Here is a 7319-nt window from a genome sequence, read left to right on the forward strand (position 1 = left end):
ACACCTATAATCTCTTGGGTAAGAAAATAGGAAGTGTGACCTGGGATGTTGCATAAAATATTTAAGGATGAACCTTTGTCAGGTCATTTAAGTCTATGAAAAATTAAAAAAAAAGATAACATCTGCATGTACTTGAAATTTTATAGTTAAGTCTAAATGTCTGTAACTTCCTAGCAACTAATAGTGTTTGTAGTGCATCTTGGTAGATGCAGGATGCACCTGTTGCTAACACTGACTCTTAAACATTCTAACTTGCCTCCACCACATAGTTCTGCTCCTTACTCATGCGAACATCTCACATGCTGCAGAAAATAGTTCTGTTTGGGTTTTTTGAAGGACTTCCATAATGTGGTTCTACTATACTAATGGCTATACTAATTTGTACTCCTATGAACAGTGTAACAGTATGTGAATTTCCCTTCTTGTACACTCACTAGCACCTGTCAATCTTTTTTGTAGTAAATATTGTAATGAGATGATATTGTAGCTTTGATTTGTATTTCTCTCATGATTAATAATATTCAGCATATGTTCATATACTCAGTCATTTGTATATTTTCTTTTGAAAAATATCTATTGAAACAATTTACCTTTTTTTCCCACTAGATTAGTATAGTTATTGGGTTGCAATGTTTGAGTTCTTATGTACTCTGGATAGTAATCTTTTGTCAGATAAATAATTTGAAAATATTCTTTGCTATTTTGTAAATTTTTTCCTCTGTCAATTGTGTCCTTTGCTGTGCAGAAGATTTATGGTTTGACATATAGACTAATTAAGTAAATATATATTTATTGATCAATACTTATTCATTGGTAAATATTCCCCCTTATTCATTTTTGCTTTTCTTTTCTATTATTTTTGGGTATTACCCTAAAAAAATCTTTTCTCCTACCAACATCCTTATAAGAGTACTCCCTGTTTTCTCCTACATGGTTTCATAGTTCCAAGTTTTGCACTTAATTGTTGATGCATGTAACTTGATTTTTGTGTGTGGTCAGAGAGGGAAGGTTCTCCTTTAATTTCACTACAGGTGGAATAAAATTTTAATTTTCTTAGTACCATTTATTAAAGAGGCTGTTCTTTTCCCCAGTATATGTTCTTGGCAACTTTGTTAAAACTCAGTCAACTGTGAACAAGCATGCTTACTTCTGAATTCTCTATTCTGTATCAGTGGTTTATGTGTCTGATTTTCTCTCAGTATCATGCCGTTTAGTTAACACAGCTTTGAAGTCAGGTACCCTGAGGCCTTGAGCTTTGCTTTGGAAACTGAGGGCATCTTGTAGTTCCATATGAACTTTAATATTATTTTTCTATTTCTTTGAAGCCATTCATTTATTAAATTAAAAGACTTTATTATGCATGTATAAAATTAACATACTGATTTTTTTTATAAAGAACAAGAGAATTATTTAAAAATTATAAATGATACTGGGTATGGTCACCAAATGCCTCCAGTGGGAACTAAGTTGTATCAAGTAGAATAAAAAGCCAATTCATGGAATCAATGTAGATGTAGAAGATTCGTAGTAAGCTGATGATGAAAATCTCTAACATTTTGAAAAATATGTTGTAAATCCAATAGAGTATTAAAATAGATGTGTTACTGAATTTATAGCACAAAACTAAAATTTAACATTGTTGATGTAGAGATCATCTCCACTGAATTAAAAAACGGAGTGGAAAGTTACTAGAAATTGATGATGCTACAAACAAAATTACAAGCAATTATATATGCATGCATACTAGTATGGCAGCATGTATAAACGTGGCTGTATAACCAGTGTGATCCTGCAATCTGTACACATGGAAAAATAAGAATTCATACCCCATTTGAATCAAATGTATGATATGTCAAGATCATTGTAATGTTTTGAGCAACTAATAAAAATAAATATATAAATAAATAAAATAAATGGTGAAACTAACTGAATCACAACACTCTTGTGATGAAGGTAATAATTGATATAAAACAAGAAGAAATCATAAAATTTTAGGTAAGTTTGATAGTGTGAAGGATACTCTGCACATTGACCTAAGGTTTGTATAACATTATTAAACGTTTTTTTCTAGACAAATCTCTTCATGTTTGTCATTTTAAAGTCACCATTTAGACATTTGTAATCAAATTAGAAAATACAATTGAACCCTCCAAATTCTGATATTTCAAAACTTTTAGTAATGCCCACTTTTGGAAATAAAGATTGCAAACAGGAAGACTGAAAAATTATGCCTTAGAAAAGCAAGGGAAGATCTGGATAAAATATATAATGAGAGTTCAAACTGTGTAAAGGATTTATATTGAAGTTCTATAATTGGCTTTGTGATATATCTTCTTGTGAGAGAATTTTTTGAAAGAACTCTTATTTTTAATAGGACAAATATATATTCTGTAACAGATTGGAATGAGATGGAGAAAGCCTATAAGTTTGCTGAATCTAAATTAGGCAATGCTTTCAGATTTGCTAAATAAAATTCTCTGTGCAATGACAAAAGGACAGTATCTATAAAAAATACTCAGGTTGATATATCTACACATTTTAATGAGGAAAAAAAAGAAAGAGTAGAAAATATTTTACATTTAGTAATTTTGCTATGTATTTGTCTACTTCTGCACTTGTAAAATGAGCATTTCTTGGTTAAAAATTATACAGAATATTTAGAATAATTTATGAAATTTCAAATTAATCTACTAAAATGTAATGCCTCTTTCAAAAGAATCATTGGTATTTTATGAATACATTTAAATAATAACTTATCAAAAATGATCTTTAGAACTCATAACTACAATGTTATGTTATTATAGTCATTCATAGGTAATTGAATTTTATATTACTAGGAGCAAATGCCAAAATACTATTTTCAGTGTTCACATACTTGGTATAAAGAAGTATTTAATATCTCTTTAATAAGAGGGTGTATGTCTTGGTATGTGTATATGTATTGTTTACAGGAAGAAATTTTATTTTTAAGGTAATTTTTGAGCAGTGCTCTGCTATCCACCCAATAATATAAACAAAATTTCAATGAACAAATGTCATTCAGAGATGCTGTCACTTGAATTATTTTGGTTATCTTCTCATACTCTTGAAAATATCTCAGCTTGAATAGCCAGTTGTCTTACTTCCCTTTCCATGACTCAATTCTCATTTCTGTCACCTTCACTGAGCTCTCATTTAGAGAAGGGTTTTATTTCAACTGAAGTGCCCACAAATGGTTCTATGGAATAGTGCATGAGAGAGTTCTGATGAATATTCAAATGAGTCACAAAGAATCTTACATTCTATCTTCCCTTTGCAAAGAAACCCTGTTGAGTCCCATTTGTGAAATCACTAAGGGGTGTTAAAAGGAAGGAGGGCTTCCCTAGACCAAGGGGACAGGCTATTTCACCTGGTTAGAAAAGCTCACTGCAGGGGGTCGCTTGGTCGCCATGTGAATCTTTCAGTCGTTTCTAGACTCACATTCTATTCTCCCCTTCTAACTGAATCAATAGCGTAAATTTTACATGATCTTGGGGAAGCTATTATTTCAAGTGATTTTGAAATCTGACATTCTAAAAGATTCAGTTTGGATTTTAGCCCTTCCAAGCCTTATAGCTGGAGGAGTAATTTTCAATTCAGAAGCTGAACAGAGACCTAAGCACATATGTATGTAATATCAGAAGCAAATTACTGCACCCAGGGTACTTAAACTTGATCATCTCTGGTCCTTGTCAGGGTTCCCTAGGCAAACAGAACTTGAAGCAAAGCTTATGTGTTAAAGCCCTGCATGATCCCAGAAAGGGAGAGATGTAGGAAAGGGAGGGAGAAAGCACTGCTGGAAGTATTACTGTCCCACTGAAGATTTACAGTAAGCAGAACTGTTTGTTCTGACCAGGATAAGACTTAATGGGAGCATCTGAACTGCATTTCAGAATGATCAGTCTGAGGGGAGTAAGGAAGAATTTATCCTCTGGCTCCTCCAGCTTCACTTGGAGTGTTCTCCCCTAACCACAAGCATAGATTACAAATTGGCCTCTCCAAAGTCACTGGGAATCCAGGATAGCATGCAGGCTCCTTGCTGTCAGTCATGCAGGCTCATTATCAATCAAATGATATGTGAGGGATATATAGTACATAAATCTGTGGTGCAATGGAAATAATAGCATGGTTCTTTTTTTCATAAAAACAATGCAAAACTTTGCTAAGATTTCTCTGGGCAAATAAGTGGGAGTCTCAAATAAACATAGATATCATGAGTTTTAAAGGGAGTAGCCACCTAGTCTTTCAGAGGAGCTTCCTTCTTGGCCATTGCAATTTAGAAGATCACATGTGATCACTTGAAAACAAACAGTATTGATCTAATATTTTCTAAGTATTGAATCTTAAAATTAAACAGATTTTTTGTCTTTAAACCACGTTAGTTCAATAACCAAACTTTCTTCCAATGTCCCAGGTCTTTGTTGCTCACAGTCACTGTGGTAGAGGGCTAAAGGTCAGAAATTTTCCAAATTTAATTTTAAAGCATCACATAATCTTGATATGACAGCATGTTTTAGTTTTTCACAAGCTGATACTGTTAAAAGTAATTTTAAATTGCCTTCCAAAATACAGAATTCAGAATGAGTTCATTGTAAATGCTCATTATGCTTAGTATTTATAGGTTTTTATGAAGTAACAATATTAGAGCAAAATAAAATGTATAACCAAATAGAAAAGTTTTTTAAAAGGGTAGCATAAGAATATGTACTCCCTTGTCTGATTCAAGTACTGTGAAGCCAATGCTTTGGAGCTCCATCTAAAATGAGCCATGTGGATTTGAAAGTAAATGACAACCCTTCCTTATTAATCTTCTTTTTCATGGCAGTTTTTGTACTTTGCATTTACTGCCTATTCAAATTCTTTGATGAGAAATGCAGACTACAGCAATGTGTCTAATGTGTTGACTAAAAATAACCCTCCACTATATTTTAGACAGCTATAAAGGCTAGACTGTATTATCTTTTGGAAGATCAGAACAAAGACCCTTTCAGTTCAGGAAGAATGGGTGAAAATTGCTCTAATTAGTTAATTTTAATCTTTGAGAGGAATATAAATTGTCTACATATTATAAGTGGCCAATTTTTTCATGATTACTTTTTATTTCTAGGTATTGTACCCAACCACTTGGCTTGCCCCTAGTCAAATTTACTTTTCATCTTTCTCTTAAATTAGATCATGTACAAAATTTGCTGAGGTTTAAATATAAGTGACAATGAGCTCAGAATGTGTCGTAAAACCTCCTTCCTTTACTTAACTTTTTGAGAACAACTTTAACTCCAGTTACTCAATACATATCAAATTCTTCCCAGTTGCTTCTTTCACTTATTCCCCATTTTTCTATAAATATGCTAACTCACTCTCTCCTTTCTTACCTCTTCATTTGCCCCCTGCCCCCACCAATCAATCCTACTTCAGTTTATTTGTTGTGTTCTCTTTTGATTAAAGCCATTATATTTGATTTAATTTCAAGATTTCCTCTGTATCCTGTCCTTCATTTTTGTTACCAAGAAGACTTTTCTAAAATGCAAATCTTAGAATCTCTGTCTTTGTAAAATCCAGACAATTATTCTTAAAGCACAATTGTTCATATTAATATTGTCTTCCAGTGTGATGGTCAATTTTATTTATCAGGTTAGCTGGGCCACAGTTTCCAGATACATGGACTAATGTTATTTTTTATATATTGGTGAAAGTATTTCACGTATAAAAAACATTTATATTTAAATGCCAAATGCCAAGTGCCAATGTCTCGGCTTGGCACAGAATCACGAGCCACCACACAGCTTTGTAGGTTCAAACAGCAATTCTTTATTCCCGATCTCACACCAGCCTCCACACACGTTCAGGGGCAATTCCAATATGTCCGATCCCAAATCCTACTCCACAAGGCTTTTTTCAAATCCCATTTTAATCTCATGAGAACTCAACGGGAACAAGCAGCAGGAACACCCTAATCCCAGCATCAATAATCTTCAACCTCAACTTCCCTAAAACTCCTATTGTCACGCCCTAAACCCAAGGACGGAGATACTTCCTGCAGGAATACACCCTAATCCTGGATCCACCCTGGTGATTGAGCAGGGTCACCTTTCTCAAACACACAAGCAAGGTCGCAGCAAATTTCCAAGGCAAGTCCATTTAACATGGGGTACACTGGCAAGGATTACGATGCGTCATACCTACTTGGTAATGGCTCTCAGCATAAATCAATGACCTTTAAGGAAAGAAAATTACTTCTATAATGTGGTTTAACCTTGTCCAATCAGTTGAAGGCCTGGGTAGAACAAAGGTTTGACCTCTTCTTCACAAGAGGAATTCTGTAGCAAACAGACAGTATTGAACTATATGCAGCTCATCACTGGGTCTCCAGCTTGCTGAGACATACTGAAAATTTTGGACTTGACAGACTATATAATGTAATGCCTTAAATCTGTTTAAACACACACACACACACACACACACACACACACACACACACTCACAGTATTGTTTCTGTTTCTCTACAGAATACTGCCTACTACAACTGGGCACCTATATGCTTTCCTAATCTCACGTCCAGCCCTGACCCCTATGCCTGACATTTCTTCTAATCATGCTATTTTGAAGGTCTGTATATACTAAATCGTCTTCTTAAAAACGGAGTGAGTACTCACGATGGTAGCACACATTCTAAAATTGGAATGATACAGAGAAGATTAGCATGGACCCTGCACAAGGTTGACATCCAAATTCGTGAGTGTTCCACATTTTTTTATTCTTTTATTTTTTAGGACTACTTTAATAAATTTAATCTCATTTCTGGACCATTTTTGAGATTTACTAGTGAAAACTAAAATAGATTTTTCTCCCTTATTTTCATCAACTACTAAAAAACAACAAAGATAGTGATGCAATTTCATAAATGTTCTGAATAGCAGTTGTGAAGTTCCTTGGATTCTAATTTTAAATATTTGACGATTAACATGTACAATCAAATATTTTGTTTAAAAAAAAAACAGTGACTACATATGTTATGTAGTTAACTGTTCTGATAGTTTTTATTCAGTACTTGGCCTAGTCATTGAAAATCAAAAATGATCACATTTGAAAAATTCATTTGCTCTTATAAATGATTGAGGTTTCTGGTTGCTTTCCTTTTAAATCCAATAGAAGTCAGAATACAAAAAGCACAAAATGGCAGCAGGAAGTAAAGGTGTACTGAAAACAATCTTCAGGGGGGAAACTAACAAACTTATACTCTTATAATATCAGACAATTTCTAATTCCTGTCAACAATCCCCCTCATTTGTCAAGATATCCTT

The 7319-nt window shown here is 33.6% G+C and overlaps 1 non-coding gene across 1 annotated transcript; it reads left to right on the forward strand.

Annotated features, from left to right (window-relative positions):
* Positions 1 to 6663: 6663 nt before the first annotated feature.
* Positions 6664 to 6770, forward strand: LOC113199154 (U6 spliceosomal RNA). Its single transcript, XR_003302936.1, has one exon. It is a non-coding gene; the product is annotated as a U6 spliceosomal RNA (small nuclear RNA).
* The last annotated feature ends 549 nt before the right edge of the window (positions 6771 to 7319 follow it).

Source organism: Urocitellus parryii, chromosome 2, assembly GCF_045843805.1.
Source record: "Urocitellus parryii isolate mUroPar1 chromosome 2, mUroPar1.hap1, whole genome shotgun sequence".
Lineage (NCBI taxonomy): Eukaryota > Metazoa > Chordata > Mammalia > Rodentia > Sciuridae > Urocitellus > Urocitellus parryii.